This window comes from Sorex fumeus, unplaced genomic scaffold (assembly GCF_029834395.1).
Source record: "Sorex fumeus unplaced genomic scaffold, SorFum_2.1 ptg000207l, whole genome shotgun sequence".
Taxonomy (NCBI): Eukaryota; Metazoa; Chordata; class Mammalia; order Eulipotyphla; family Soricidae; genus Sorex; species Sorex fumeus.
Window position 1 is genome coordinate 1,325,070 of NW_026606264.1, and position 9,598 is coordinate 1,334,667.

The following is a 9,598-nucleotide window of genomic DNA, read 5'->3' on the forward strand; positions in this document are numbered from 1 at the left end:
GGCAGCCCAGGCCACCAGTGCCACTGTTGGTGTGTTGTAGGTTCGGGTGCACACAGGTGCACGGGCACAGGTGCAGGTGTACATCGTTCCAGGTGTTGCAAGTCCATTGTCACAAGTGTTGCAGGTGCAGGTGTCTCAGGCACAGGTATCTCAGATCCAGGTGTCTCAGGTGCAGGTGTCTCAGGTGCCGGTATTGGGGGTCCAGGTGTGGTGGGTCCAGGTGGGTGGTCCTGACCCTGTGAGCCACCAGGTGGCTGTGTGTGCAGGAGGCCCCTCTGGTTCCACCCTGGGCCAGACCAGCGCAGCCCCAACTGGACGCTCCTGGCTCACACAAAGCCCTTCCCAGGTGCCTCCTGCCTGTGGTGAGGTGCTCTTTTCCCAGATGGGCCTGGGGGACAGAGAGGACAACGGTCACCCACTGACAAGAGAGCGTTTGTGGGTGGCTCCTGCAGTGCGGGGGGAGGCAGCCAGGGACCTTCCTCTGCCGCTGACCCGAGCCAGGTGGGAGCGCCGCCGCTGCAGGTTGGAGAATAAGACAGTGTCGCTGCGCCCCCCTGCTGTCCACTGTAGAAACTGCATGCACGCCTGCAGCCGGCTTGACCTGACCCCACTTTAGGTCCATGGGCCCTGGCCCAATCCAAGCCCCCAGGTGCTGAGACCACCATGGGTCCCGCCTGTCCCCACTTGGAGTCACGTGCATGGAGAGAACGATACCAGAGTCCAAAGACAAGCGGGAGGGCTGAGGACAGTCAGAGTGGCCGCGGGCCAGTCCACTGGAATCCTGGAGGGCAAACTCCCAGACTGGGGGAGCCGCTAGTGACCACAGAGCTGAGGTGTGGTCAGGCATGGAACCTTCCAGAAGCTGATCAAAGTCATGAAGCGGCTGCGCTGACCCCCCCACCACCACCAGGGGCCAAGAAGGAGCAGGAGGCTGAATCTGGAGTCGACAGCAACCGGGGGCTGCGGGGGCCGAAGGGAAGGGCATCACCCAGGCACCTGCGGGCCGAGCCTCAGGGCTGCCCACTGCGGGGCTGGCAGCTGATGGTACCTGGGAGAAGGAGCCTCGCGGGACCCAGGTGGAGCCGGACCCGCCTCCAACCTCAGCAGGGCAGGAAGTGCTCGGAGAGCCGCCACCCACCTCACTCTCGGCCCACGCCTCGTCTGCGTCCCTGAGCCCCAGCCTGGGCAGACTCAGGTGCCGCGACCCTCTCTCACCCTTCGCCTGTTCGTGGTCACTGTCATCCTTTTCCCACTCAGGCCTCTTCAGGTCGCCCACATGCAAGGACAAGACACTCGTGGGCACTCTTGGTGGCCTCAAGGTCTAGGCTGCCTGTGGTCTCTGCCCACTGCCCTTCCCAGCCCTCATGGGACACTGAACAATGAGGGTTCTGTGGCTTACTAGGGGGCCTCCTCCGGTCGTACACCCACCTCCCATCTCCACACACCGTCCCAGAGCTGGGTGGGGGTTCGGTTCTGACCAGAGCAAGGCCAGCACCATGGTACCAGCACTGGCTCAGAGGCCAGGTAGTCAGCATCCATGGGGAGGGTGTGCCGGAGGGGGATCCCTGGGGCAGCTGAGAGCGGCCAGCCCACACCGAGGCTGATGCCCACCCCACTCCCCACCTGGGACACACCCGTGTCCTCCATGCCCAGAGAGAGCCACACTCCCTGACCGTGAGATGGGTGGACAGCCACCCCACGCCCCGACCTGTCAGGCTTGGTTCTCACGTGCACAGGGGCTGCTGGCGATTTCCAGGGGGGACGGAGCCTGGATGGGCACTGGGAGGGGCCTCATGCGCAAAGCCCTGGGGCTGCAGGGGACACACCCCCTTTGTGTCTGTCTGGGGCAGGCGCGCCCCCACCCCTGTGCGGGAGGGATGGCCGCGGTTCCCCTGCCCTTCCCAGAACTCTCAGAATGCGGGACTTGGAGAGAACTGTGGCCGGCAGGTGCCCACCGTCCAATTGGAGCCCGTGGCCATCGCTCCGAGGACTGTGCCATTTGGTTTCTGGATGGGCTGTGTGGCCGGGGATCCCTGTGTGGCTGTGAGGGTCCCTGTTGGCCCTGTGGATATTGGGGTCCCTGTCCAGGTCCCATGGAACAGCTGGGGAGTGGCAGGTGGACAAGGAACTGGGCGCCTTGTCCCACTTGGCCACAGGGTCAACGGCAGAGGGGCAGGAGCCCCCAGGCAGGGTGACCTGGGGGGGGGGGCATTCCTCACAGGGGTGACATTCCACAGCAGTTTCCAGGGGTGCAGCCCCCTACCCTGGGCAGTCCAGCCACAGCCCAGACAGCCCCACGTCAGCCAGAAGCCGGCGGTCAGAGGCGGGGGTGGGGCTGTGGGAGTTTGGGGACATGGCACCGAGTACTTGCTCCCGAGGCCCTTCCCCAGAGCCCTTGTTAGCTGGCGGAACTGCCGGCCGATACGGAGCGGCTGGAAGCAGGAGCCTCCCTGTGCTGGCAACGGGAGAGAAACACAAACCCACCGAGAGAAACACAAACCCACCAGCCCACCAAGGGGCCAGAGGACAGCCCCGCCCCCACAGGACGGCCGCTGAGGGGAAGCAGGGTGCGGTCCGGCTGTGGCCTGAGAGCTGGACAGCGCCCCAGGCCGAGATCGTGCCAGTGAAACACCTGAGCAGACAGTGGCGCTCCTGCAGGGGGACACACCCAGCCGTGCCAGGTCAGACCGGGCGGTTGCCCCCTGCTGTGCTCTCGCTCCGGCCACACTTCGACGCTTCTAACTGATGGAGTTAGAAAAGCAACAAGTGAGGAGGACAGCGGGGAGCACGGACTCGGGAGCACCACGCCGGGAGAAGCCTGGACGGGAGCACTCGGCCGGGAGCTGACAAAGCACCACACCCAGCCCATGCAGCCCCACGTGGTGCTAAGGGGTTTGCCTCAGAAAAAGGAAATCAGGGGCTGGAGCGATAGCACGGCGGGGAGGGCGTTTGCCTGGCACGTGGCCGACCTGGGTTCGATTCCCAGCATCCCATAGGGTCCCCCAGGCACGGCCAGGAGTAATGCCTGAGTGCAGAGCCAGGAGTGACACCTGAGCATCGCCGGGTGTGACCCAAAAAGAAAAAAAAAAAGAAAATGGAAATCAGTGTACTGTGATTTTGATTAAGATTTAAGATGATTGATTCATACACTGAAAGGCAGACAGAGCCCCTGCATTGTTCACTGGAGGTGGGGGGGGGAGGAGGAGGGAGAGGGGGAGGAGGAGGGAGAGGTGGAGGAGGGAGAGGAGGGAGAGGAGGAGGAGGGAGAGGAGGGAGAGGAGGAGGAGGGAGAGGGAGAGAAGGAGGAGGGAGAGGGGGAGGAGGAGGGAGAGGGGGAGGAGGAGGGAGGAGGGAGGAGGAGGCAGAGGGGGAGAGAGAAGAGGAGGAGGGAGAGGAGGAGGAGGGAGAGGAGGAGGAGGGAGAGGAGGAGCAGGGAGAGGGAGAGAAGGAGGAGGAGGGAGAGGTGGAGGAGGAGGGAGAGGTGGAGGAGGAGGGAGAGGTGGAGGAGGAGGGAGAGAGGGGAGGGAGGAGAGGAGGGGAGGGGAGGCTCACAGTCATGGCTCCTCTATTCCAGTCACCCCCCAGTGCCCAGCGGATGACACGAATACTGTATCTAGCCCAGCTGGAGTGAAATCCCAGTTCTGGAGCATGAGTGGTTGCCGGCACACGCCAGTGCCGACACCTGGGGAGCCCGTCACAGAGGGCGGGCTAACTCACCAGCAGCGGAGCACCTCGGGTGGGCCCTCGGGGCTGCTCTGCAGGGTGAGAGGGCGTCCCCTGCCCACTGCACTCCGTCCACCCATCCCTCCCGCTCGGACAGGCCCCGTGCAGCTGCCGCTGGACGTACCGACGTTGCAAGAACCCCACAGCCTGTACTGCCCCTGAGCACCAGAGCCAGAGTCTTCCCTGCGGCTGACCCGAAGCTTGGCCCTGGGCACGGGCCCTGCACCCGGCCTGGCACCCGCAGGCCCTCGGCTCCCTCCTGCCTGTATGGCCCAGGCCAGAGCTAGGTGCTGAGCCCTGCAGGGCACCAAATGTGACCCCCACAATTATATATATATATATATATATGTGTGTGTGTATATATATATACAGAGTCTCCTGCCCCTGCGCCTGGCTGTCCTCACTGGGGCCCCTTGGAGGGGGGAGAGTTGAGTTTCTCTCCCCCTCCCCGCCCTGAGCAGAGCCTCAGCAGCTGAGGACCTCCGGAGCCAGCCACAGCCATGCTGGGACCACTCTCCACACGTCCGGACGGGCCTCCTGCATGAAAGAACTGGCAGAGGAACCCAGGCATGCGGGTCCCAGGGCTGAGGTCTCCAAGCCTACTCGGACTGGGACTGGGCCTTCTCCACCCAGACCCCCCCCATCTTCCAGTAGGTAGGCGTCACACCCACCAGCTGCCGCCAGCGCCAGGTTGGTCTCATCAACAGCCAAGACGCAGAGACTATAAACCCAGCTCCCGGAAGTGCGTGACCGCATTCGCAGCCTCGCGACATCTTATTATCTTATTTTTCCTTTGGAGAACCTGTCAGGCTACCAAAAGTATCCTGCCCGCATGGCAGAGTCTGGCAAACTTCCTGGGCCATACTCAATATGCCAAATACCAGAAACAATGATGGGTCTCATTCTCCTAATCCTGAAATAGCATTGAAATGGCTCTTTTAAAATCTCAGGGCTAGGAAGAAGGAGACATTACTGGTGCCCGCTCAAGGAAATCGATGAACAGGATGATCATGATCATGATATATATGTGTGTGTGTGTGTGTGTGTGCGTGTGTGTGTGTGTGAAAATGTAAAGTAAAGAAGAACACAGGAAGTCTCTTCAGTCATGGGGAAACGATTGGTCCCGTGCAGAACTGTGAGGTCAGGCCCTTCCCAACGCCGCACACAGCCCCAGTCAAAACAGGCCAGAGACCCCGTACCAGGCCTGGGTCCATAAACGTATTGAAAACAGAGACGTGGGTTCTCCGTGGCACAAATCTAGAGCATCGTCAGTGATTCGGGGCCACTGGCCAGGCAAATGGCAAAGATGAGCAAATGGGACTATATCCAACTAAGACGCTCTGGACCATAAAAGAAGGGACTAGAAAAAATGACCCCTACAGACTGGAAGAAAAGTACCTGCCCACTACTAATCTGACAAGGGTGAAAATTCAGGACATAGAGAGCACCGGCAGAAGGTTAAAAAAAAAATCAAGAAATGGGGGACGGGTAGAGTTGAACAGAAACTCCCCCAGAGAAGAGACACAGATGGTCGAAGGGCACAGGGAGGCGCCATCGGAAGGGCACCCAGAGGTGCGGGCGGGGCTGTTCCTGCCGTCACAGTCCTCACAGCCACGGTGCCCACAACAAAATAAAAATAAATCGGTAAAAGACCAGTCCCCCCCCAAAGACTTCCAGGCCCCACGGAGCCCCGTGATGCAGTCCAAGGCCACCCCAGGGACATGCCCTGGAGCGAGGAACAAGCTGGCATGGGCTGGGGTGCCCCATCTCCTCTAGCTCCGCTTCCAGACCCGGGGGTCAGGGCACCCTCAGGCCTGAAGCCCGGGCTGGGGGGACCCACTCCAAGCTGGACGGGCTATTCCCGGGGTCCCCTGGGCGCGGCCCGAGCCCAGCGCTGCAGTCAGAGCCCCGACCAGCAGGGGGCGCGCGCGCTCCAGCCAGCGCCCGGACAGCTGCGCACCTGCACCCGCACCTGAATCACCACCTGCACACGCGCACCCGCACCCGCACCCGCACCCGCACCCACGCCCGCACACCCACATCCCGCACCCGCACGCCTGAACGGCACCCTCCTCCCTGCTGCCCTGCGCTGTGACGCCCGCCTGCTGGGTCTGTGGGGCCCAGGTGCAGCCTGGAGTGGGGCAGGATCCTGGGCACGGAGGAGACCGCCGGGACACACGTTCCCTCTCGCCAGGGCCCCCAGCAGTGTGCAGTGCACAGGCCGCCTTTGGCCACAGGCCCTGGCCTCAGAGCCACCAGTGGCAGTGAGGGACTGCTCAGGTGGAGAGGTGGGAAGCGGAGACCAAGGGAGGCCTTCGTGGGGACAGGACAAGCCCCCCAGCCGTGGCCTGGAGCAAACAGTGCTGGGCCGAGCCGCACACCAGGGCAGTCATCCTCGGCCTCGTCCACACCATCCTCCCAAGCAGGAGTCACACCCAGAGGGGCTTGATGACCTGCTCAAGGTCACACAGCTGGAGTCACGGGCCTGGGATGAGGCCAAGGCCTGTGTGCAAATGCCGGCCCCGCCCCCCGCGTGCAAGCCCCGCCCTCCCTGTGTAAGCCCCGCCTCTTCCTGGGTGTAAGCCCCACCCTTCCCACGTGTGAGCCCCGCCTCTTCTAAATGTAGCTCCTCCCCCCATGTTAGCCCTGCCCTCCCTTGGGTAAGCCCCGCCCTGTGTGTGAACCCCACCTCTTCCTTGCGTAAGCCCCACCCTCCCTCATAAGCCCCGCCTCTTCCTGGATGTAAGCCCCGCCCTCCCTGTAAGCCCCGCCCTCTCTTGTAAGCCCCGCCTCTTCCTGGGTGTAAAGCCCGTCCCTCCCTTCTCCTGCCTGCTCATCCCCCTCTCCTGTCTTAAACACCTACAAGGTGGAGGGTAAGGGTGACGAGTGAGGGCAGGGGTGCAGGTGGGCAAGAGGGGGTGGGGACCTACTCTGCCCCCTTCCTCACCCCCCACGGTGCCCCCCCACCCTGCTGCACTGCCTCACGGGATTCAGCCAGCTCCGATGGGGCCACCTGAGTCCCAGGGACCCCACCCTCTGCCCACAGTCGGCCCTCCACCCTGTTCCCGCTGTGTCCCCTAGGCCCCCATGCAGCCCCCCAGACCTGCAGACCCCTGGGCACTGGCACCAGGCTCTCGCCTGGTCACTCCCCTCTGCCATACGGCTGCAGTGAGGGTGCTGTGACTGGGGGGAAGGGCCTGCGGGATGGGGCTATAGGGGCCTGTCCCAGACTGACAGGAGCAGCTGGGTGTGGGCACCTGTCCCCCGCTGGGCCCCATGGAGGGGGATGTGCCTGCTGGCTGCGGGCAGAGACTCACCCGGCTCAGGGGCCCACGGGGCCAGCAGCTGCCGCTGTCACGTGAGCACCAGCTGGGGGCAGGGCCCCGGGAGCTTCTAGTGACCAGTGGCAGCACCAGCAGCCCAGCCAGCATCAGTCCTGACCCACTTCCACACCTGGAAAACGGGAGGAGCACCGCGGAGACGCCCTGGCCCACTTCCACACCTGGAAAACGGGAGGAGCACCGTGGAGACGCTCAGCGAGGGCTGCCCTTCCCGGTGCTTCTCTTCTTCCTCCCTTCCTGGTGCCCACTGGTCCTGGGGCAGATGGTGGGAAGCGGCCTGCAGGCACCTGGCCACAGCCCTGGGGCTGGTTCCAAGCTTCTTCCTTCCAGGACTCGTATCTCACATTCCAACAGGACAGAGAATCTATAACTCCCAATCTCGTCCCCTGTGACTTTCTTGTTCTGCGCTGGGCACTTAACTGCATCTAAAAGGGTGCCACGCCGTTACATCATACCCACTCGAAGGGCCATGAGCGAAATTACTGAATTCACAGAATTTTTGCAACTTACCAGCATTAAGGAAAAAGTGGGGGTGAAAAGAACTTGAAACAATTGTGGATGGATGGGTGAGAGGAGGGGTAAATGGATGGATGGATGAACAGAAGGATGGAAGAACGTATGGATGGGAGCATAGATGGTGGATAGATGGATGATGGACAGGTTGGGGGGTGGATGGCTGATGGGAGGGGTGCGTGGAGGTGGGTGCGGTGGACGGATGGCTGGATGGTGGGAGGGTGGCGGGTGGTGGGAGTGAAAGGAGAGGAGCAGCCTGACGCCCCAGCTGGAGTTCTCAGTTCAAGGACACCCTGAATAGCCCCTCACAGAGCTATGCAGTGTCCCGCGTCTGTCCTGAGCTCTGCAAGGCCAGAACCGGGTGACCTCGTGTGTGTCCAGCACAGAGGGCTGGGAGTCATCAGCACAATGTCACTTCTGTGGAACAGAGCACGAGCCACAGCAAAAGGTCCCATCTCAGGGTCATGGTTGTGAGCCCTCGTGGAGTCCAGGAGACCGCAGGGAGCTTAGGAGGTGAGTCAGAAGGCTGACACCACATCACATGTGGGTGCAGTGCCCAGGCCCAGCCCACAGCAGCCGCCGAGGGGGCCAATGAGGATCAGCGGAAAGAGGAGGGACCTCACTGTACAGGCTCAGCCCCACGGGCTCAAGGCCACACACATCTCTCCGCAGGGCAGGGGAGAGCTGGACAGTCCCGCCCCTGCCACCCCTCTGGCCCTGCTATTTCTCCCGTGAGTGACAAGTCCCTGAGACGGTGCGCTGGGGGCCGCTCCACCCACTCCCTGCGTGTCCCTCGCAGCTCACAGAACCGTCCACCCTCACCAGTCTGTCCTGGAACGTTTCCTCCGCCCCAGAAGCGACTGTCCCGAGCTGCTGCTCCTGTTTCCACCCGCACCCGCTCTGGGCAGGTGCTTCTCAAGAACAATGCCGGGCTGGGCGCGAGCTCGCCTTGGCAAGCCCCCAGCAGGGCCACAGCGCCCTCACGCCCTCGGGGCTGTGTAGAACAGGAGTCTCCGTCCCCACCAGTCCGGGTCATCCTGAGCCTATGACGTCCGGGCTGAGGGCTGGGGTCTGAGCTCAGGGACAAGTGCTGATTTAACTCGGGTCTCTGGACTTCCACCCACACATCAGCTGGAGACAGCCTGACGCGGGCTCTCAGCGCAGTGCTCCAGCACATCTGCTGCAGGTATTCTTGAAGGGAAGGTGCCCGGGATGGCTCAGGGGCGAGCGCCCGCCCCTCCACACGGGAGCCCAGAGTCACTGAGCGTGGCCCAAGACATGCACCAACTAAGCTTTAACTTTTTTCTGCTTTGTAACGAAACACATTTTTTTACATATAAAGATTTATTACATTGAAGAGCAAATGGAAACTAAATATCCCTGTAGATAAAACAAAATTAAACAGCTTTAAACTCCACTTTATGCATTTTTTTCTTAAATTTGTATTAGTGAAACACCATGAGGTACAGTTGTAGACTTACAAATTTTTGTGTTTGGGTTTCAGTTATACAATGACCGAGTACCCATCCCTCCACCAGTGCCCGTTTCCCACCACCACCAGTCCCAGTATACCTCCCACTCCCATGCCCCCCATCCCACCCTACCTCTGTGGCAGGGCATTCCCTTTTGTTCTCTCTCTAGTTTTGGGTGTTGTGGTTTGCAAAAGAGGCACTGAGTGGCAATCTTGTTAGGTCTATAGTCCACTCTCATCACTCATTTCCCATCCTGAGAGGAACCTCCCAACACCCTTTATTTGGTGCTCCCTTCTCTAACTGAGCTGCCTTTTCCCCTAGCGTGTGCGGCTGTCCTCAAAGCCATGGAGTAATCCTCCAGGTACTTATCTTGGCTATTCTTGGGTATAACACACATTTTTAATATAAAACTTAGATACTTCACACAACACAAAGGAAACGCCACGGTAAGTCATCTGTCTACGGAGTGTGTGTGCGGACATGCCAGAGATTCGGCCCCCAGCAGGCCCTGAACCTCCAGGGAACATACGCGCTCGCACGTGGATCTGA